Genomic DNA, 22,553 nt, shown 5'->3' with positions numbered 1-22,553 from the left:
ATTGAATTCCTTTGTAAGGAATGACTGTGCCTCCCTTTCTGCACTGCCTCCTGTTAGATTGTGAAACCTTGCTCCAACCAAGTGGAGCTACAGATAAAAACAGAGTGGACTTCCTGCTCAATGTACTTGCCTACTGAATTTCTAGTGGGTGATGTACCCTTCTGCAAAAGTAAATTTTACTTTGCTGACTTATTTCTGGGTGTGTGTGCCAGTTATTCCCTCTACTCATTTCAGTGCACTTCCAACAGAGAGACAGAAAGAGGGAGAGGAGGAAACATCATGGTACTGCTTTACTAACTCTGGAGCTTCCCCTAGTGTGACAGTGCTCCTTTGTGGTGCTGTGTCTTTACTCATGATAAGGTGGGCCAGCCCCTTCCTGGATGAGCTGAACTAGGATCCTGGCCCCAAGTCTGTTTTCTGTTGGGTTTGACCCCAATCATGCCATTTGCCAGATTTCAGTTTACCACTCAAACCTGTTGTGTATATTTACAATATGGTTTTTATTTCTATTTTATTAGAGACAGAAGGAAATTGAGAGGGGAAGAGGAGATACCTGCAGCCTTGCTTCACTGCTTGTGAAGCAACTACCCCTGCAGGTGGGGTGTGGGGGCTCAAACTTGGATACTTGTGCATGGGAATATGTACACTGAATGGGGTGCTCCACTGCCTGGCCCCTTACAGTAAGATTTTTTTGGAGGAGTCCACATTAGATAAAATCTGTAAAGGCCACTTTGTCACTGACTGGGGAGACTGGTATACATGGAAGCAGGTATGGCTGGAGTTTCCTGGAAGCAAGAGTCCTCTGAAGTTCTCACAAAAGTGTGAAAATTTCTGGGGCACAGATAGTCTAGAAGTCTTCTCAGTGTTTATGTTCAAATTTATATTGTAACTCAGAGGCATGCAATCAATTTACATGGGAATTCAAGTTTAGGCAGAACCTCTACTCATGGCCAGGTGTTACCTCTTCTTGCTTCATTAGCAACTTTCTGCTTTTCGTAAGTCACTTTTACACCACCTTTGCATCAGTTGGATGACACTTTTCCAACAGCTGGATTGCCACTCTGTGTGGCTCCCGCCTCTGGGTTATTAATTACATTGTCAGTGGACATACTATTTTATCTGCCAGGATTACTATAATATCCATACTTATACAAAGCACCACTGGAAAATGAAGGAATTTCTTACAAGTTTTACTGTTGGAATTTAGTTTGAATCCTTTAATAAAGGAATTGAATTGGGGGAGGGGTCTTAGATGTGAACAGTGTCATGACTAGGAGGGAAGGAACCCAGAGTGTTTATCTCATAGCTAAATGTTCTGATTGTTATAGCAGTAACACTGTTTTTACATTTTGCTATTTTCTGTCATTTTGTCCATCTGTCAGTAACCAGCTTACTAAGCAATGTGCTTATTGAGCAAGATATTCTGAAAATTATTTTATTTCATCTGAGGGAGTTGGAGAACTTTTTTCTTTTTTACATTTGTTCAGATTTCTTTTTTCTCTAACTCTTAAAGCTTTTGTTATTAGCTTTAGCATAAGGTTGCCTTGGGGATTTCGCAACATTTATGGATCAGGGGTTAGATGGTATGCAGCTGGGAGATGATGCAGTGTGGTGTCTTGAGTTGGATCCCTGGCACCACATATGCCAGGGTGCTTGCTCTGACCCCTCTGAAATAAAATCAAACTTCACACACACACACACACACACACACACACACACACACACACACACACACACACACAAATCTGGAGGGAGTGTTTGTTCTTTTAAAATATATATTTATTTATTATTGGATAGAAGCAAATTGAGAGAGGAAGAGAAGATAGGCAGAGGGACACCTGCAGCTCTGAAAGTGGGGATTGAACCTGGATACTTGCACACTGTAATGTGAGTGCTTAACCAGGTGCCCCACTGCCTGACCCTGGGAATGCTTTTCTTTTTCTGGTCTGAATCAAGTTGGGAGCTACTTTTCTTCCTTCCTTCCTTTATTTTATTTTATTTTATTTTATTGATTGCTTATCATGACTTGTTTTTGCTTGTTTCAAAAGATTGCCTGTTAAACCATTGAGATTTTTTTTTTTTTTTTTTTTAGAAGCAGGGCACATACTACTATGAAAGGCTGTGTTTACTACTGGAGTTCTTTGGTTTCAGCCTTAGGTTATTTGGATTTGTGGCCCCAATAGTATTTTAAGGCAACACGGTCTAGCAAAGAAGAAAACCACTCAGAGTAGAGGTTAGAAATGAAAGCTTTTGTTTCAGATAGCAAAAGAGGCACTCAAATGCAGTAGATTCAGCATATCCAGAAAGCATGCAGGGAGTTTCTTTTTGGCATCCACGTGCTTTTTAATATTGTTAAGACTTTTAGCCGAGTTTGGTATGCCATAGTTCTGAGCCAGATACATTCCAGCCATGATTCCCAAAGTAAATTCAAGCAAGAACTGGAGGAGGAAAGAACAGGATAACTAGAGGAATTCAAATTTGTCCCATCTCCCACCTTTGTGAGAAGTGGGACTTGACTTGCCCTAAAAAAAAAAAACTTTTATTGTTTAAAGAAGGCATTGGAAAAACTGCTCGAGCATGGTGGATCGCTTACAGGTACTATGTGTTCTTGATTGGTTATTAAATTTTTTTTGACACATTTAAATAATACTTATTATTCAGCCTGTTTGCCCATTTCTACTGCTATCCTAAGAAGTCAGTCATTATTTCTTCCCCTTTTTATTTCTTTTTCAAGTTCTTAAAAAGACCTGTAACACCCCTAGTGAAGAACATATATTTCTATACTTCTGGATGAAATTGTAGTAGTGGGAGTCAGGTGGTAGCTCAGTGGGTTAAGCACACATGGTGCAAAGCGGTAAGGACTGGCATTAAGGATCCTGGTTCAAGCCCCCAGCTCCCCACATGCAGGGGGTTCGTTTCACAGGCGGTGAAGCAGGTCTACAGGTTTTCCTCCTCTCTGTCTTCCCCTCCTCTCCATTTCTCTCCGTCCTATCCAACAATGATGACATCAACAACAATAGCTACAACAACGGTAAAAAACAAAAACAAGGGCAACAAAAAGGAAATAAATATTTTTAAAAATTGTGGTATCTGCAACTTGATGACTGAAAATGCAGTAAGATAGAAAGCAGGACAAAATGTTTAATGAATAGGAACCATAAAATAGGAATAGAGCAGATGTTTCCCTTTCTTTTTAGGCTGTCCTTGAACCATCAATAGCTGAAAATCTAGGATTTGTTATTATTCATTTATTTAATATTAGTTCCAAGTTTTTATTTTCTCATCATTATAATTGAAATAGAGATCTTTGCATAGAAAACCTTAAGAATTTTTTCCTGGGGTCCAGGCGGTGGTGCGCCTGGTTAAGCACTCACATTACAGTGTGTAAGGACCCAAGTTCAGGCCACTGGTCCCCACCTGCAAGGGGGAAGCTTCATTATTGGTGAAGCATTGCTGCAGGTATCTCGATGTCTCTATCTGTATCTTCCCCTCCCCTTTCAATTTCTCTTTGTCTCTATTCAATAATAAATAAATAATTTTTTCCTTTAGGCCAATACCTGTTGTGAGATACAAGTGCAAATAGTGTTAAAGAAAATCTGGCTTAGAGAAGTAGAGTGAGATTTTTTTTTTTTTAATTGGCACATTGCACAGATGTCAATGCATAGATCAACTAATTTTTATGTTTATAGACAAACCATCATCCAGATGAAGGTATAGAACATCCCAACACTCAGAAGGTGTTCTTCTCTTAGGCCTTTCCCCAGGCAGTACCTCCTAAGTGTGGCATATATTACCGTAAGTTGTTTTTGCATTTTTCTAGAATTTGATGTCAACAGAACCATATAGTATGTACTCCTTTGTGGAGGGCTCATTTTTTCCAATGTTGTGTTTGAGAGTCAACCATGATGTGGGTGCAGCGGTATATCATTATGTGAATGAATACACACAACTAAAAAAAAAAATACCATTAGTGAAAATTCAACTTATTTCTAGTTGTTAAGCTATTGTGAAGGAAACTACTATAAACATTCACCTCAGAGTCTTTCTTACCTATGAGTAGAATTACTCTGTCCTGTGTGCCAGCTCTCTGATTAGTAGGCAGTAGCTTCATGGGATTTCTACTTTTCTCTTGTGTTAAGTCCCCCTATTTCCTTTTTATAATTTTTTGGAGTGAGGGTGGTCAGGAGGGGTGGTTGAACTTCTCTTTCAATGGAACATATCTCATAGTAAGTAGTATCCTGTTTAAAGTTGAGATTTTGCATTAGTAAAAACTTATTGGGATTTAACTTACTGTTTGATTTGATCAATAATATTTTCTGTTAGAAATAATTTTTCTTCAGAATTGTGAAGTTATCTCTCCATTACTTTCCTTTGGAAAATTTTGCCTTCAGAATTGTGAAGGTATCATCTTTTCATTGTGATCTTTTTGAGAATATTGAATGCATTCCGATTCCTGATCCTAATTTTATTTTGTCTGTCTTGTATTATGATTTTGTTTGTTTTCTTAAATGTTCATTGTGCCATCTCTGCAAAAGTATGTTCACCTGTTCTGGGGATTTTTCTTGAATTATTTCATTACTGGTTATATTATTCTTCTAGGGTTGCCATAACAAAATACCACAAACTGGGCAATTTACACAACAGAAATTAATTTTCTCACAGTTCTGTAGGCTGGAAATCAAGAACAAGATGCCATCTGTTTAGGTTTCTGGTGAGCTCTCTTTCTGGCTTTTCAACAAGTACCTTTTCACTGTCCTCATAAAAGCTTTGTGGAGAACAACGTTTCTCGTTCAAGTTTAATTGAATTAGGGTTTTATAAGTTTCTAAAGGTCTTACCTCCACATTTTTTTTGGGTGAATGTATAATTTAATCTATAACCATGGCTTCATTTTATTTCTTGTGCTTTTCTCAGGAACTTCTTTAAAAAAGATTTTACTTATTATGAGAAAGGGGGGGGAGAGAGAGAGGGAGAGAGAGAGAGAGGGAGGGAGGAAGGGAGAGAGAGAGAGAGAGAAAGAGAAAAATTCAAATGAGACAGAAAGAGAAAGAGAGAATAGCCAGGTCACTACCTGCCACGTGTGACACTGGGGATTGAGATGGAAACTTAAGATGTACAAGTCATATTCTGCCATTTGAGCTATTTCCCAGTCTTTCTCAGAAACTTCTGTTATTAGTTGTCTCTCTCAGACTAGTCCTCTGGTGTTTTTTTTTCCCCCTTCTTATCTCCTTGTTTCCCTCTCTTTTATTGGGGATCTTTACTTCTAAGTCTTCTGTTAAGTCTTTTGTCTCCTTTAGTGAACTTTTTCTTTTCTTTCTCTTTAAGAGAACTAGTGTTTCCTTATGGATCTGGTTCATAGGGAAAAAAATCAGTCTACCTGGGGACGAAAGGTTTTGCCAGTGTTGTGTAGAAGTAAAAAACTGAATTTATTATCCCTCCATTTTTGGGAGTGGAGGGTACATAGAATTTTCTTTTTATTTATTTATTTATTTTTCCACTCATGAAGATTTCCTCCTGCAGGTGAGGACTGAAGGCTAATGTGTGCTCAATTGAGTGCACCACTGCCTGGCCCCTGATTTCCTTTAATAAGCTGTTTCTAGATTTAAGAAACTAGCTTGCAGTGTATCAACTTTTAATTTAGTCTAGTAAATATCATAATGGATATACTTTTATCAGAAATATGAGGAAATATAAAATGTCAGAGCAAAATGATTTGAAGAAACCACAGAACACATAATTTGTGTATGTGTGTTCTTTATCATCTTAGTGCAGAGCATAGGGCTCATAAACTTTGAAGAATGGTAGAAAGGACAGCTGTATTATTGAGAAAAGGGCAAGTTATATTTTACCTGTGGCATTCTCACTAGCTCTTTGTGTAACTGATATGTTGTAGAGGGTGGATTAAATTTGCTCTAAGCAAGATGCATACATATGTGTGTGTAAATATGTATAAGTTTGAAATGAGACAACTAATGTTTCTATTATTTAGAGTGAGAAAATTTTTATAAGAAAGAATAAGATGTCTTTGTTTGGTTCCTGGCTCCCTCAAAAATCAGTGGTCTCTTCTTAATAGTATGAGCCATCTCATAAGTTTCTTGAGTAATTCTTTTTCTCTATATGGTACTTACACTATCTTTCATTATTGTTGTGGCTTTTCTTTTTGCTAGAGGTTGAGGGCAGAACTAGAGAGGAAGAAAAAGAGAAGGATAGGATGAGAGATGGGGAAGAAAATCATAGGTTATATACTCAACGGAATGCTGCCCTGCAGTTTTTAAAAAAAACCTATAATGTGTTCTTGGGACCAAATGGATGAGACTGGTGGTGATCATTATGATTAATGAAGTAAGTAAGGAAGTGAAGGACAACTACAGGATGATTTCACTCATAAGTGGAATATAGAGAATTGAAATACATGAATTTGAAAAGAGAAAAAACATATATTGTCAACCCATATCTATGACCTTGAGGTTACTATGGCAGTTACAGCTGGAGTGGGGGGTGGGCACAGAACTTTGGTAGTAATGATGTGGAATTTTACTTTTATCTTATAATACTATAAATCACTAATTGTGGCAAAACAACATGTGGTTCCATTTAAGGTGAAACAAGTGAGAAGTGCATTCATAAAAATTACTGTAAACGTGAGGGGAAAAGTCTAGCTAAGAAAATAGGTTAAAGTCCAGAGTCCACAACTAAGCTACCCAAGACCACCATGTGAAGAGATCAGGATCAATTCAGAGCTACACCAACAGGAGACTGCCGTGTTGAAGGTAATCCAATCAAGAGTAGAGCTGCTGCAAGTCCTTGCTTATATAGTCCCTGCACCCACATTTCCTTGTGAGTGTGCTCCGTTGTCTGGCTGACATCATTTGTATGCTGATTGTCCCAAATTCCTGTTGGGGTCACAACAACTAGTAAAATATTTTTTTAAATTTATTTCTTTATTGGGGAATTAATGTTTTACATTCAACGGTAAATACAATAGTTTGTACATGCATAACATTCCCCATAACATTTTTTAAAGTGGAGGGAGAATGTGGAGACACCTGCAGCACTTCTCTACTGCTCGCAAGCTTCCCTACTCTCCAGCTCCCTCAGGTGGGGACATTGGACTTGAGCATTGGGTTCTCTCACATGATGATGTGTGTAGTGTTTCTGGTGAGCCATCACTGACACCCCTCCCTCTCACTGTTAACTTGTTAATATGTATCTTGTAGACGGATCACTGACACCCCTCCCCCTCACTGTTAACTTCTTAATATGCATCTTCTAGATGTGTTTGCTCACATAAAAGTAAATCACATGCTACATCTTGGTTTCTAACTTAACTTTAGGAACATCCTTCCATTTCACTGTATGTAAATCTAAAAAGACTTTGGAGTCAGGCACCTTCAGTTCTTGGACATGCTTCATGTCTAGTTGTTTCAGCCTCTGTAAGCCTTGTTTCTTTTCCTCACTGGTAATACGGAGATGATAACTAGTCAAAGACTTACTGTAAGGTTTGAGTAAGAATTCATGAATTCATTTTACTGCTAATCACTGTTAGTGCATATTAAGAACATTAACATTAATTCTAGTAAAATAACCGGGTACAAAGATATAAATGTTTAAAATGTCAGTAACTGTCAGAACTGCTATTTAGAAACAGTGTAGCTGGTTTACACCTTTAAACAAAGTTTTAATAACAGATTTATTTATTTATTTATGGAGAATGAAGGAGAAAGAATGAGAGACATGCAATACTGAATATCATAGGCAGGACCCTATGTCTACAAATTCAGCCGCCTCCCAGGCTGTATAACAGTTTCTCTTAACTTTGCAGTGTCACTGTAATTTTTGCCAGTCTAGTAGACAGAAAATTGATAGAACTAAGAGAGAATTAGACAGTCAGAAACATAATGTGGGATCATTTAGCAGAGCTCTCTTGAGTATAATAGTAAAAAAAACAAAAAAAAAAAACAGGGAGCCGGGCAGTGGTGTAGTGGTAAGCGCACATGGCACGAAGCGCAAGGACCAGTGTAGGGATCCTGGTTCGAGCCCCCGGCTTCCTACCTACAGGGTGGTCACTTCACAGGTGGTGAAGCAGGTCTGTTGGTGTCTTTCTTTCCCCCTCTCTGTCTTCCCTTCCTCTCTTCATTTATCTCTGTCCTATCCAACAACGACAATAGCAATAACAGCAACGGCGATAAATAACAAGGTCAACAAAAAGGAAAAAAAAATAAATAAAACAAAAAAAACCCAAAACATAATGTGGGCTTAAGAAGGGAGACCTTTCATAAAATATAGGAAAATATGGCAAGTAGATGAGAAAAAATAAAATTTAAGTTATTCTAGGAAATCAGCTTTCAGATAACAGAAGTGCCAGTCACAGAGACCAGAGAAAAGATGAGAGGAAAGATCAGTGAAATTCCAAGAAAAAAAAAATCCCAGCATCGAGGAACATAATTACATAGTTGTGCTATTCAAAAATCTCTATGGGGGAGTCCGGTGGTAGCGCAGTGGGTTAAGCACACATGGCGCAAAGCGCAAAGACTGGCATAAGGATCCCGGTTCAAGCCCCTGGCTCCCCACCTGCAGGGGAGTCACTTCACAGGCGGTGAAGCAGGTCTGCAGGTGTCTATCTTTCTCTCCCCCTCTATCTTCCCCTCCTCTTTCCATTTCTCTCTGTCCTATCCAACAACGACAACATCAACAACAATAAAAACAACAAGGGCAACAAAAAGAAAAAAAAAATCTCTATGGATACTCAGAAAAGTGGGTGAAATGCATACACATTCTATTCTTAATATTTTACAAATATTTACTTGACAGTAGAGATAGAGGAAAGGGAGGTTGACAAAAAGAAAAAAAGGCAGACAGGCAGGCAGACACAGACTGACATTTAGCTGCTTCACTGCTTGTAAAGCTTCCCTCTGCAGGTGTGGACTGGGGCCTTGAACCCAGGTTCTTGAAAATGGCAGAGAGAGAGAGAGAGAGAGAGAGAGAGTGTGTGTGTGTGTGTGTGTGTGTCCAACTCAGTGTGCCACTGCCTTGACCAAATGTATTTACTTTCAATCAGGATCTAGTCAGGAAAATGGAACCTATATACTTAAAATCATATAACCTAAAGAAATGTTTAGTAAAATGTTTGAATTGTCCCATTGTAAAGATAAATTGAAATTCTAAACACTGTGTCTTAGAATATGATATTCTCTGGAACTACTCTTTATAGAACCTATTGCGGTATTTATTATTAATGTCTTGCAGCCCAGGAGGTGGTACAGTGGACAGACCATGAAGACGTGAGTTTGAGCCCTGTCATTCATTGCATTTTACAGAGTGGTACCTTGGTTCTCTCTTTTCCCTCTCCTCTCTCATAAATAAGTAAACTTTTTAAAAAAAGGATGGAGAGAAGAATCCTAATCCAGTATGACTGTTGCCCTTTAGAAACTGTAGGGAAATTTGGGCATAAATATATACAGTGGGAAGATGACCAAGGAAACCCTCAGGCTAGGAGACCTGTAAGAGTTTTCTCTGGTCACTTTAGGAAGTGGTGTAGGTTTCAAACTTCTGTCCTTCAAAACAGATTTCAAAATTTCTATTCTAAGCCAACCCAATTTGTATTACTTTGTTTTAGTAGGCCTCCTAAACAGACATTAGAGAACAGAAATAGCTATAAAGGAACACTCAGGTATCACAGGAATAGTGACTATGGGAAGTAATTACTAATCATAGGACTGAGAGAACAAAGAGATAAGGATTATTAAAATAATCTTGAAAAATAGCCATGAGGAGTTAAAACAGACTTCTTAGGATACCTTTCCCCAAGAAATAAAGGTGTTTAGGACATATCAGATTGGTCTGGGAATGGCAGGAAAAGCAGAGACAGAAAAATCACTTTCTGGTATCACTGCTGCCAGAGGGAAGGTTGGTTCTTGCCTGTTCCCTTTTTCAGTCTTTAGTGCCTTTCTACTGCTGCTTACAGGCAGCTGGTAACTGGGAGCCAGCATGAAAGGAATGATGTGATTTTGCAGGGTTCCAGCTCCTCACTACTATAGTGGAAAGTAGATTTGAAGCCAAGGGACAAAAGCATATTAACCTTACTTGTAGACACTGAGGTATGTGACAGTGAAATTTCATAATACAGGGGACAAAGAACTACTGTTATGGGAGGGGACTGGGACAGAGGTGTGTCACAGCAGAGATTCAGTATTCTCATGGGCAACCTCACAAGCTAGAAGACAGTGAGTAGTGCCCTCAAAATCAAAGGGGAAGTTGTTCCTGAACTTAAATTGTGGATCCAGGCCATGACATACTTGGTAGACCACACATTACAGTGTGTAAAGACCTAGGCTCAAGTCTCCCTTGGTCTCTACCGCAGGGTAGGAAACTTCACAAGCAGTGAAGCAGTGCTGCATGTGTTTCTCTTCCTTTCTTCTCCCCTTCTCTCTCAACTGTCTCAAAGAGAATAAACTAAAATTGCTTACCTGTTCAGATAATTGAACATTAAGTGTAGAAGTCATTTTAAGGTGTGCAAGGTCTTCAGAAATTCTTCCTCACTTGAAAGACTATCATTGCTCTTGCTTCACCCACCAAAAACAAGGAGTAAAGGTCAGTGAAAGAGGAAGGTAAGAGGAAGGTAAGAGGACAGGAAATCAAATTTTGGAAAGAGGGATCCCTAAGGTTATAGTACAGAGGATCCTGGAATGCCTGTTTTCAGATTAAAGGGACAATAAAAACATAATTGAGGAAACAAGGCACTGGTAGTTTGGAAATGAAGTTAATAGACTTGCTGTCATTAAAAGAATTCTCAAAAGACGAATTCAGTTAGTAATGTCTTTTGTTTTCTTAGTTTCTACTTTGGACTTTAGAAACTTTATGCTGGAATATACACCTCAATTTTAAGCGAGCTCATTTAGTCCTATGATTTTCAGTACTATTGATAATGTGGCTAGTTCACAAATTAGATGTTTAGACAAAACCTCTACTCTGAGTTCCAGTGTCATTTACCTGTTATATTGCTATATAAAAACTCTAAAATGAAATGGACTAAAGCAATAACACACACACTCTCTCTTCTCCTCCTCCTCCTCCTCCTCCTCCTCCTCCTCCTCCTCTCTCTCTCTCTCCTCTCTCCTCTCTCTCTCCTCTCTCTCTCCTCTCTCTCTCCTCTCTCTCTCCTCTCTTTGTCTCTCTCCTCCCACCAGAGCACTGCTCACCTCTGGTCTTGTAGGGCTGGGAATTGAACTTGGGACTTTGGAGCCTCAGGCATGAGTCTTTTTGCATAACCATCATGCCATCTCCCCAGCCCCATTTCTTTCTTTTATGGAGCTACATTTGGACAGGATTGGGTGGTATCATCTGAGATGGCTGGAGGAATTAATTAAAAAATTTTTTTTTTTTATTTATTACTGAATAGAGACAGAAATTGAGAGAGGGAAGATAGAGAGGGAAAGAGACAGAGAAACACCTGCAGCCCTGCATCACCACTTATGAAGCTTTCTCTCTGCAGGTGGGGACCAGGGGGCTTGAACCTGTGTTATCATGCACTGTAATGTGTGTGCTTAACCAGGTGTGCCACTACCTGGCCCCCAGAGGAATTAATTTTTAAGCTGGCATATTCACATTGTTAACTTAATAGTGGTAACAGTTGACTAGGGTTTCCTTGCCTGAATTAGTTGAAGGACTTGGTTCCTCTTTACTTTTTCTTTATAAGGGCTGCTTTAACTTCATCATAGCGTGGTGCTGGAGCTTCAGGAGTATGCATCTCCACAATGTCACAGTGGATGAAGCTGTAGTACCTATTGTGACATTCTTTTAAGTTATGTAACTTCATTTTAGTGTAGTAATAAACCTACCCATATTTAAGGGGAGAAACAGGCCGGCTCTAAATTACAAAGAAAAACATTGGAGTTGGAGATAACTATTGTGATTACTTTTGGATAATTTGTTTACTTGATATTGTCACTTTGATGTACCAGAGCTATTTTTGAATCTAAGACAATCAGAACAAATGGTTCTTTTTTATTCAAATTGATTATATTTTTAAACATTGTTATGTTCAACTCTGTCATATATAGTGCTGGGGTCTTAACCTGGGAGTTCATGCGTGCAATTCCTGTACTGTCCTCCTGACCCTCTAGTATTCCTCCTCCCTCTCTCCTTTTTCATCCTCTCTCCCACTTTCGCCTCTTCCACCTCCTCCCCATCTTCCTCCTAAGATTTAATTATTTAGAAGAGAGAGGAGGATGAGGAGAGAACCAGAGAATCACTCTGACATATTTGATGCTGGGGATTGAACTCAGAACCTCTTGCGTGAGAGTTCATTGTTTATTCTACTGTACCACCACCTGGGCTGCAAATTCTCTTATTCTTAAACTCCCTACCATACCACTTTCTATTCAGTTTGGTTTTTTTTCTGATGATATAGTATCTTGTTTATTTATTCTTTTGAAATATTTGACCTAACATTAGTTCTAAGTGTGCATCATAACATATTGCTATGTATATTGACTGGACTTTTATTTATTTACTTCTTTTCTCCTCCTGCTGCTGCTTCTCACTCTCTCCTTCCCCTCCTCCTCCTTCCCCCTCTTCTTTCCTCCTCTTCTTCCTTTGCCCCCACCCCCAAACCAGGGTTGTTCCTGCTCCTAGCTCTTTTCTTTTCTTTTCTTTTCTTTTCTTTTCTTTTCTTTTCTTTTCTTTCTTTCTTTCTTTCTTTTTTTTTTTTTTTTTTTTTTTGATAGAGGGTGAGACAGAGGGAGAAAAACAATGGAGACCTTCAACATTCCTCCTGAAGCTTTCCTCCCACAGATGGGGACTAGGGACTTGAACCCAGGCCCTTGTACATGGTAATAATGTCTATGCTGTACTTGATAATCTACCACCTAGCCCATTGAGATTTTTAAAAGTTGTGACAAGAGCTCATTCAAAGCCTGGGCTTGTGTTTTACTACTACATGGTAGTGCTTGTCTCTGTTTGAAATAAAAAGGATGGGGTGAGGAAGATAGCATAATGGTTATGCAAACAGACTCTCATGCTTAAGGCTCCAGAGTCCCGGGTTAAATCCCTGGCACCACCATAAGCTAGAGCTGACCAGTGCTGTGGTGTTTTTCTCTGTGTCGTTCTCTCTGCTTCTCTCTCAAAAATAAAACATATAAGGATGAAAAGGTTGGCTAAGAGATGGTAAAATTGTGCATGCTGGAGGCCTTGATGTTAACTAATCTCCAGAACTTTTTCCTCTTGCAAAACTGAAACTGTACTCATTAGCTCCTTATTCTCTCATCTCTTCAATTCCTGTTAGTCACTCTCCTACTTTCTGTTTCTGTGAATTTGATTGCTCTAGGTACTTCATGTATTTGTCTTTTTGTGACTTCTTTCCTTTTTTCTCCTTTTGAAATATTTATTTCTGGATAGAGATGGAGAGAAATTGACAAGGGAGGGGAGTGGAGGGAGAAGGAGAAAGACACCTGCAGAACTGTTCCCTGCTTTGCAGATGGGGATGGAGACCTTGAACTTGCATCCTTCTGCACTCAACCAGGTGTGCCACTGTCTGGACTATGACTTTTCTTTCACTTAGCATCATGTTCTCAGTTTGTCCATGTTGTTTCCTGTTATTTTTTTCTTCTTTTTTTAAGGCTGGTAATTTTCCATTGGAGAAATATGCCCTATTTACTCTCTTATAAATGTAACACACTTTATTAATTCATGAGTTGACAAACATGTGGGCTGCTTTTACCTTTAAATTGTTATCAGTGTTGATACACACATGTATGTACACACATCCATTTCAGCTTACCTTCAAGAATTTCTGGACTATCTGGGAATTCTGTTTACTTGTTTGTTTTGTTTTTTATATTACTGTTTTCCATAGCTGCTGCACCATCATACATTCCTACTAACAGTGTAAAAGTCCCAGTTTTTCTACATCCTCACCAGCCACTGTTATTTTTCTTTTTCTTTTTGTTCTGATAGTAGCCACCTTAGTGAATGTGAGATCATATCTCAGTATAGTTTTGATTCTAATCCCCACATGATTTAGAGATGATGTGCCCCTTTCATTTACTTGTTAGCCATCTTTATTTTATTTATTATTTATTTTTGTTGTTGTTGTTTCTCTCTTCTTTTAACCAGAGCACTGTTCATCTAGGACTTATGGTGGGAATTGGACCTGAGCCTAGGAGCTTCGGGTGTGAAAGCAGTTGTTTTTTGGGTTTTTTTTTTTTTTTGCCTCCACGGTTATTACTGGGGCTTGGTACCTGCACCAGGAATGAATCCACTGCTCCTGGTGGCCATCTTTTTCTTTTTTGTTTGTTGTTGTTGGACAGGACAGAAAGAAATTGAGAGAGGAGGGGGAGAGAGAAAGAGAGACACCTGTAGACCTTCTTCATCATTTATGAAGCGACCCCCCACCCCCCGAAGGTGGGAAGCCGGGGCTGGAACATGGGTCCTTGGGTGGGGCTTTTTGCTACGTATTATGTGCACTTAACCTGGTGCACCACCACCCTGCCCCCACATGAAAGTAGTTACGTAGCCATTATGCTGTTTTCCCATCCTGCTCCTAACTGATCTTTTTGTTTCTACTGTTCTTTTTTCTTTTTTTAATTTATCCTTCATACAGTAATTAAAAAAAAAATCTTTAAACTTGTTCTGGATTATAGCTGTCAGCTTGAATAGACAACACATTTTAAATGGCTTAACATAATGGATGTTTATTTCACAGTCCAGTGCATATTTGTGATGGGATAGAACTGGGGACATCTTTGTTCCAGGCAGATCACTCAGGGTCACAGGTTCTTCTGTCTTTTATTATTTATTTATTTATTTATTTATTTATTTATTTATTTATTTCCTCCAGGGTTATTGCTGGTGCTCAGTGCCTGCACCAGGAATCCACTGCTCCTGGAGACCATTTCCCCCATTTTGTTGCCCTTGTTGTTTTTATCATTGTTGTGGTTATTGTTGTTGTTGTTGCTGTCGTTGGATGGGACAGAGAGAAATCGAGAGAGGGGGAGAGAAAGATACACATCTGCAGACCTGCTTCACTGCCTGTGAAGCAACTCCCCTGCAGGTGGGAAACCTGGGGCTCAAACTGGGATCCCTATGCCGATCCTTGTGCTTTGTGCCACGTGCGCTTTACCCACTGTGCTACCACCTCACTCCCTCTTCTGTCTTTTAATGTCAACACCATGTGACTTTTGAGGTTTCATTGAAAAGGGAAAACTGCAGGAAGAACTGCATGTCCTTGATGGAAGTGGCCAGTACTACTTTTACCCACATTCTGCTCATCAACTCATTGGTCATACTAAGTTCCACAATCACCTCCTATCACAGTCACCACCCGATAGTGGCCACGGTTGGGAAGTTTCACGTGCCAGTAGTAGAGCTACTGAAGGGAAGGAGAACACAGATACTAATTATCACTAGCAGCCTCTGTTGTAGAGTGTATTAGACTTCCTTTGCTTTAAAACTCTTCAAATGATTTGTTAAAACATGGAATAAAATTAATTTTATATATTTCTGAATTTTATATATTTCTGACTTTGTATAGCTTACCTCATATTATCTTCAAACAACATTCAGCCAGATCATCTCCCATTACTTGGCAAACTTTCTCCTAGGACCTATGTACTTTGTTTGCTTGGAGTACTCCAAAAATTTACAGACTGTCTTCTTTTCATTTTAAGGTGTCAGCTTAACCCAGTTGAGTGCACATGTTACAGTGCACAAGTACACAGGTTCAAGCTCCCGGTCTCTACCTGCAGGGAGAAAACTTCACGAGGGAGAAGTAGTGCTGCAGTTGTCTCTCTCTCTCTCTCTCCCCCTTCTCTCTGAATTTCTAGAACTCTTTTTCTGTCCAACAAATAAATACATAATAAATAAAAAAATATTTTAAAAATATGTTTCTAACTGAAATCTTGTTTGTCAGTTGTGATAATGATGTATTTTTACATACAAGCTTATCACATTTTAAATTTTTCTTAAGATTTATTTTCTGAGAGTGTGGTTGGGGGGACTTGAGTTATGAGACAGGTTAAGGAGCACAAGCAGGTCATAGCACTGCTCTGGTATGTAGTATCACTAGATCACACTGCAATTCTATTTCTATTTTATTAAGGAACTACTGAGAGATTTTCCATAGTGGTTGAACTTTTAAAATTTTTACACATTTCTTACCAGCAATGCATATAGGTTCTAATTTCTCTATATCTTCACTAATACTTGCTACTTTCTGGTTTTTGATATGTTAGTGTGTGGTGATATCTTACTGTGGATTTGATTTTTAACTAAAGATTAATGATGTTGAGCACCTTTATGGAGAAATGTCAGTTCAGGTCCTTTGCCCATTTTTAATTGAATTGTTTAGAGTTGTATTATGTTTTTGTAGTTCCTGGTGTAAGTTTTTTTTTTCTTAAATATTTTTATTTATTTATTTTTGAGAGAGAAAGACACAGAAATACCAGAGCACTGCTCAGCTCTGGCTTATGGTGGCATGGGGGATTGAACCTGGGACTTCAGAGCCTTAGACATGAGAATCTCTTTGCATAACCATTATACTATCTCCCTCCACCCAGGTTTTTTTTTTTTTTTTTTTTTTTCCCTTCAGAGCAGGGACCTTGTGTATACATAATTCTGCTTCTGTTTTTTTCATTCAGAGAAGGGGCCAGGTCGTGGTGTACTTGCTTAAGTGTACATGTTACAATGCGTAGGACCCAGGTTTGAGCCCCCAGTCACCATCTGCAGGGGGAAAGCTGTGCAAGTGGTGAAGAAGTGTTACAGGTGTCTGTCTGTCTGTACCCCTCTCTGTCACCCCCTTCCCTCTCAATTTGTGGCTGTCTCTATCCAGTAAGTAAATAAAGATAATAAAAATTTTTAAATAATTTAAAGAGAGAGAGAAACCTTAATACAGGAGCTTCCCCTGTTAGGGCATTTCCCTGTCATACTCAGGGGATCAAGCCTGGGTGGTGCATATAACAGTGCTGGTATCTTTGACCCCTCTTAGATTTAAACTACACACACACACACAACACACTTTTAAAAAAATATATTTGTTCTTGTCATTACTTCCTAAACATTATAGTGTCATTGCTATTTACATAGCCTTTACATTGTATGAGACATTGTAAATAATGTAGAGTCCCTCTTACTGGTTCCCACTTATAAGTGAGGTCATTCAGTATTTGTCTTCCTTTTTGCTCATCTCACTTAACATATCTTCAAGTTCCATCCAAGATGAATGAAAAATGATTTCATCATTTTTAACAACTGAGTAGAATTCAATCATGTATATATACTACATTTTTTTTTAACTACTGAGTAATTTTTGTGAAAAATTTTCTGTCTGTTTTTAGAAAGAGGGAGATAGGAGAGGGAGAGAAAGAGAAATAGACATCAGTTTTTAAAAAAAATTTTTTTAAAAAATATTTATTCCCTTTTGTTGCCCTTGTTGTTTTATTGTTGTAGTTATTATTATTGTTGTTGTCATTGTTGGATAGGACAGAGAGAAATGGAGAGAGGAGGGGAAGACAGAGAGGAGGAGAGAAAGATAGACACCTGCAGACCTGCTTCACCGCCTGTGAAGCGACACCCCTGCAGGTGGGGAGCCGGGGTTCGAACCCGGATCCTTATGCCGGTCCTTGTGCTTTGCGCCACCTGCGCTTAACCCGCTGCGCTACAGCCCGACTCCCTAGACATCAGTTTTATATGTGCTGCTGGGAACTCTCAAGCATGAGAGTTCAATACTTTATCCACTGAGCCAACTTCCAGACCACAAAAATTTTCCTCTTACGAGCTTTCAAGTTAATTTTATATGTTTTCATGTGAATATATATATGTGTGTATACATATACACACACACACACACACACACACACATATATATATATGTATGTATACACACATAATTTAGTTTTTGGGTGGTATATAATTGGAACATAAATTCTGGGTTATGCCATAACCATGTTTTTTGAGAAACTGTCACATTTTTCCAAAGTGGTTGTACAATGTTACATTTTCAGTGGCTGTATACTGGTTTCCTGATTCAGACCACAACAAAATAAGTTATTTTCCAATAATTTCCTTGACTAGTCTTCTTTGCTGATAATCTCACAACAACCTCTTTCTGCTGTCTTCTTTAACCATCCCATAAAAGTTTAAACTGAGGGACTAGGTGGTGGTACACCTGGTTGAGTGCACATGTTACCAGGTTTAAGCCCCTGGTCCCTACCTGCAAGCGGAAAGCTTGAGTAGTGAAGTAATGCTGCATGCATCTGTTTCTCTCTATATCTTCCCCTTTCCTCTTGATTTCTGGCTGCCTCTTTCCTATAAACAAATAAAGATAATAGGAAAAAAGGTTTCAACTAGAAACTATAGAGAATTAGGAATTTAAGTGTTCTTTTTACAGTTTATAAAATCAAGGGGGCCGATTTGACCCAAAGTTGATAGAGTGATAGTGTCAAGACTTAGAACCCTACTCTATCCTGTCTAGCTTTCATTTTACTAAATCATCGTGTGTCCCTTTTCTGAGTTTAAGACCCTCTACCTGATTGTTTTAATCAGATCTCTTTCCCATCCTGCACCTTACAGTACAATCTAAAAACAAGGAGTTCAAGTTTTGTTGGAGGACCCTAAGGAGTAAGAGCAAGGGACCAGGTTGAATGAAACTAGAATAAAATCCAGCACAAGAATGTGTTACTGTTACTGAGGCTGGATGGTGGCTTACCCAGTAGAGTGCACATGCTACCATGCTTAGGACCTGGGGCGGGGGGCGGGTCCAAGCTTGTGTGTTTGTGTTGGGGGGGGGCTTTATGAGCAGGGGAACAGTCTCCTTCATCTGTTTCTCTTTTTCTTCCCTCCTATTAAAAAAGAGACAAGAAAAAGAAAACAGCTTACAGGGAATGATAACCCTGGTGACAAGAAGTCTGTGTATCTATGTCTGTGTCTGTCTACTGAACTGTCTCTGTTGCTCAATTATTCACTTCTGTACCAGTGTGCTCTCAGTCCTGGTTGGGTGGTTTGAAAATCTAGATGATTGCCTTAATCATTGACTCACAGATAAAGTAGTAAACTGGACAGAACTACACTGTTACACAGTGTCCTTTTGTTCTTGAGACTTTTACAGTGGTGCGTGGGAATTTTCACCTTCCCTCTTGCACTTTAGGGCTACACACAAGAACGTGCTGAGTGGGTTCCCAGAGATAACTCACTCCTTGGCTTCAATTAGGCCCCAGTACTGAAAGAGCTATAATACTCAAGGAATGGATTTTTCTTAGAGCATGGTTTTGATATTAGTTCTCTAAAACTTGTTTTGAACTTCTGACTTCCATAGCTTAAACACATTTGTGCTGGAGTTTTAAGCACTAGATTTGTAGTAATTTGACCACAGCAGTTGAAAACTAATACACCCAGAATCAAAGGAGAGACTAACAGCATGAATACAAAGTCTTACGAGATTTCTGATAGAATCTATCTCTTGCTGTCAGCTTTTCCTTTGGTTGCAGCTGTACCAGTTACCTACTGCAGTGTTAACAGAGTACCATAAATCTACCTTTTGCTCTACTCAGATCTCCTAGTGGCCTACATTGATTCATATCCATTTCTAAATCAAGGAGTATTCACTAGAAATTAAGAAGGATTAATTGTACAAGCCTGTACTATCTACTACTGCAACTGTTGTTGAGGCATTTCCTTCTTTTACCAGCCACTCTAGATTTCCTATGCTGAACCAGCTGTTCAGCTGTTTAGGTTACTTGTGACCTCTACACTTTCATGTTTCAGGGCATGAACTCTTAGTTGCATTGCCCTTTTTAGTCTATGGTTTCTGCAATTTCCTCTTCACTATAGTACCAATTTCTTCTTTATTATAGTGCCTTTTTATTATAGATCTGAGTGGCCAGATCCCTACACTCCTTGTGTACAGTAATCAGAGTTATCACTGCTAGTGTAGTGAATCTTGGCTTGGCTTGCCAGTCTGTTAGTCTGAGGACCTCAAAGTGACTTAAGTGCTTGTGGCTTTTAGTCTCTGTGCCATTCTATGGACACATGACTCTCTGGGCCTCTAATACAAGACTGGTTTTTAATCCTGGTAATTAGAAACTCCTTTCTTATTCTTCAAGTGAATTACTGGTTCCAGTTGGGATGGAATTCTTGGTGTAATGAGAAGTGCACACTCCTGGACTCATGAATATTCATACCAATTGGATCATCTTGGAAAACCAACCGGGTGAGCTGCGTCTTTGAAATTCCTGCCCATCATTCTGTTAATCTGATAGTTTCTTAGTGGTATGATACGTAGTGGGTTCTTTGATTTGAAGTGATGTTTGATAAACCCCATGTGATATTTTCAAGCTATTGGGTGGCTGTGGATATTGAGCAGTGTTTTTTTTTTTTTTAATGTTTCTTTTTTTAAAAAATTATTTATTGATTAGATAAGAGGAGAGGAAAAGAACCAGACATCACCCTGTGCCGGGATAGCCTGAGGGTACTTCTTCCCAAGCTAGTGCTCTCTGGGTTGGAGAGAACTCGACTGGAGCCGATCTAGGCTGCTGCGTGGGAGAGGGATCAGGAACTCATGCCACACTAACTTCGCAGGAGATACACTCTGGAACTCTCGGAGCCGGAAAGCAATTTCCAAGTGTCTTTAATCAGAAGAGCAGCTGTTTTTATACTCTCCAAGTAGGGTGGAAACAGGATGTGATATAGAGAGGGTGGAGCAAAAAGTGACTGGTAGAAGATCAGGGTGTGACAAGGAGAGGATCAGGGTGTGACAAGGAGAGGGGGTGGAGCAGGTGAGAATTCTACCACTAAACCACCAATGCCCTGGAGTGAGTGTGGTGCTTTATGTAAATGTAAAAGTGATTTATGTAAATAGACCAAAGCTTTGAATGGGATTAAATCTATCCCTATATAGGCATATGGTTAAGCAGAAGCCAGGGGGAGCTGGCATACTATCCAACAACCCTGGTATATGTGCTGCCAGGGATTGAACTCAGGACCTCATGCTTGAAAGTCCAGTGCCTTATCCATTGCACCATCTCCAGGACCACTAGGGCAGAGTGTTGAGGAATGCTCTGGTCAGGGAAAGCAATCTCTTTTAGAGTGAGTGTCAATTCTGTTTCCCTCAGACTTGAAGAATTCTATCCTTATCATCAGTCATTTGCTGAGATCAGTGTCTCAGTATAGTTCCTATTTGTATTCTGCAGTGAACCTACTCCACTAAAATCTTGTCTATTTTAATTAAGCTCTTTAGATTGGGTTAGTGGTATTTTCAATAATAGAGGATCCTGGTGCACAGCAGTCTTTATTTAAGTCATTGTAGTCATTTGTCATAGTAGCATTTCTTCACCAGTATCTGTAGGGACATACATAGTTTTAATAACTGATGGAACCATTAAATATTTCAAAATAATTTTTTAACTTAATATAGTAAAATAAATTAAAAACATTAGAATGGGCAATTCTTACCTTCTGTTAAGCACAAAGCAGTGACAGATAAAAATAATGGTTTTTAAAAAGACGTGTGTGTGTGTGTGTGTGTGTGTGTGTGTGTGTGTGTATGTGTGTATGTGTATGTGCTTTTAGGCATGTGTATGAGAGAGAGACAGACTGTAGAGCATCAAGCCACTCTGGCATCTCTGGTGCTGAAAGATTAAATTTAGGGACTCATGATTATAATCCTATATTCTATTCACTGAGCCACCTTCCCTGCAGCTCAAATTAAAAAAAAAAAAATTTAGAGAGAGGAAAAGAGAATAAAGACACTTCAGCACTGTTCTAATACCAGCTACGGAGCTCCCCAGTCTTGTTTATTGTGTTTTCATGTGATGCTGGGGTTTGAGCCACAGATGTGGTGCATGTAGAGACCAGTGTTAGACATTTTGAAGTTTTGCTTGCAGTTCCCTAATGACTAGTGATAGTGGGCATCTTTTCATGTGCTTAAATATTTTTAAAGAAAGATCTGTTTAGATTGCTCATTTTTATTTTATTTTATTTATAAAAAGGAAACACTGACAAAACCATAGGATAAGTGGGGCACAAATCCACACAATTCCCACCACCAGAACTCCATATCCCATCTCCTCCCTCCTATTCTTTAACCCTCTGGGAGTATGGACTCAAGGTTATTGTGGGATGCAGAAGGTGGACAGTCTGGCTTCTGTAATTGCTTCCCTGCTGAACATGGGTGTTGACAGGTCGATCCATACTCCCAGCCTGCCTCTCTTTTCCTAGTGGGGCAGGGTTCTGGGGATTAGAGCTCCAGGACACATTTGGGGTTGTCTGTCCAGGGAAGTCTGTTTGGCATCATGCTAGCATCTGGAACCTGGTGGCTGAAAAGAGAGTTAACATACAAAGGCATATTTTTATTATATTGCAATATATGCCAATTATATTGAGAACTTCAAAAACTTAACAATCTGATTTAAAAAATGAGCAATTTCAGGGGGAAAAAAACAACTAGTATAGCCACAGGCCCTTTGGAATATAATTAAAATATGCCTACAAGCTATCTACAAAATGGAGTTCCCCCCCCCCAACTCTTCATCTGCACTATTCCAGCCTTTATGTTCATGATTAGTCA

General features: G+C 39.1%; 1 protein-coding gene across 3 annotated transcripts in view; it reads left to right on the top strand.

Annotated features, from left to right (window-relative positions):
* NCK1 (NCK adaptor protein 1) overlaps positions 1-22,553 on the top strand; it is a 59,134-nt gene that overhangs the window by 10,510 nt on the left and 26,071 nt on the right. Inside the window, exon 2 of one of the 3 annotated variants that reach the window (XM_060196812.1) lies at positions 20,092-20,198. The exons of the other annotated variants lie outside the window; for them this stretch is intronic. The gene's annotated coding sequence lies outside the window, so the exon portion shown is untranslated. The remainder of the gene's footprint in view (positions 1-20,091; positions 20,199-22,553) is intronic. 3 annotated transcript variants of the gene reach the window in all.

This window comes from Erinaceus europaeus, chromosome 1, assembly GCF_950295315.1.
Source record: "Erinaceus europaeus chromosome 1, mEriEur2.1, whole genome shotgun sequence".
Classification (NCBI taxonomy): domain Eukaryota; kingdom Metazoa; phylum Chordata; class Mammalia; order Eulipotyphla; family Erinaceidae; genus Erinaceus; species Erinaceus europaeus.
This window is presented reverse-complemented; position numbering and strand designations above follow the sequence as displayed.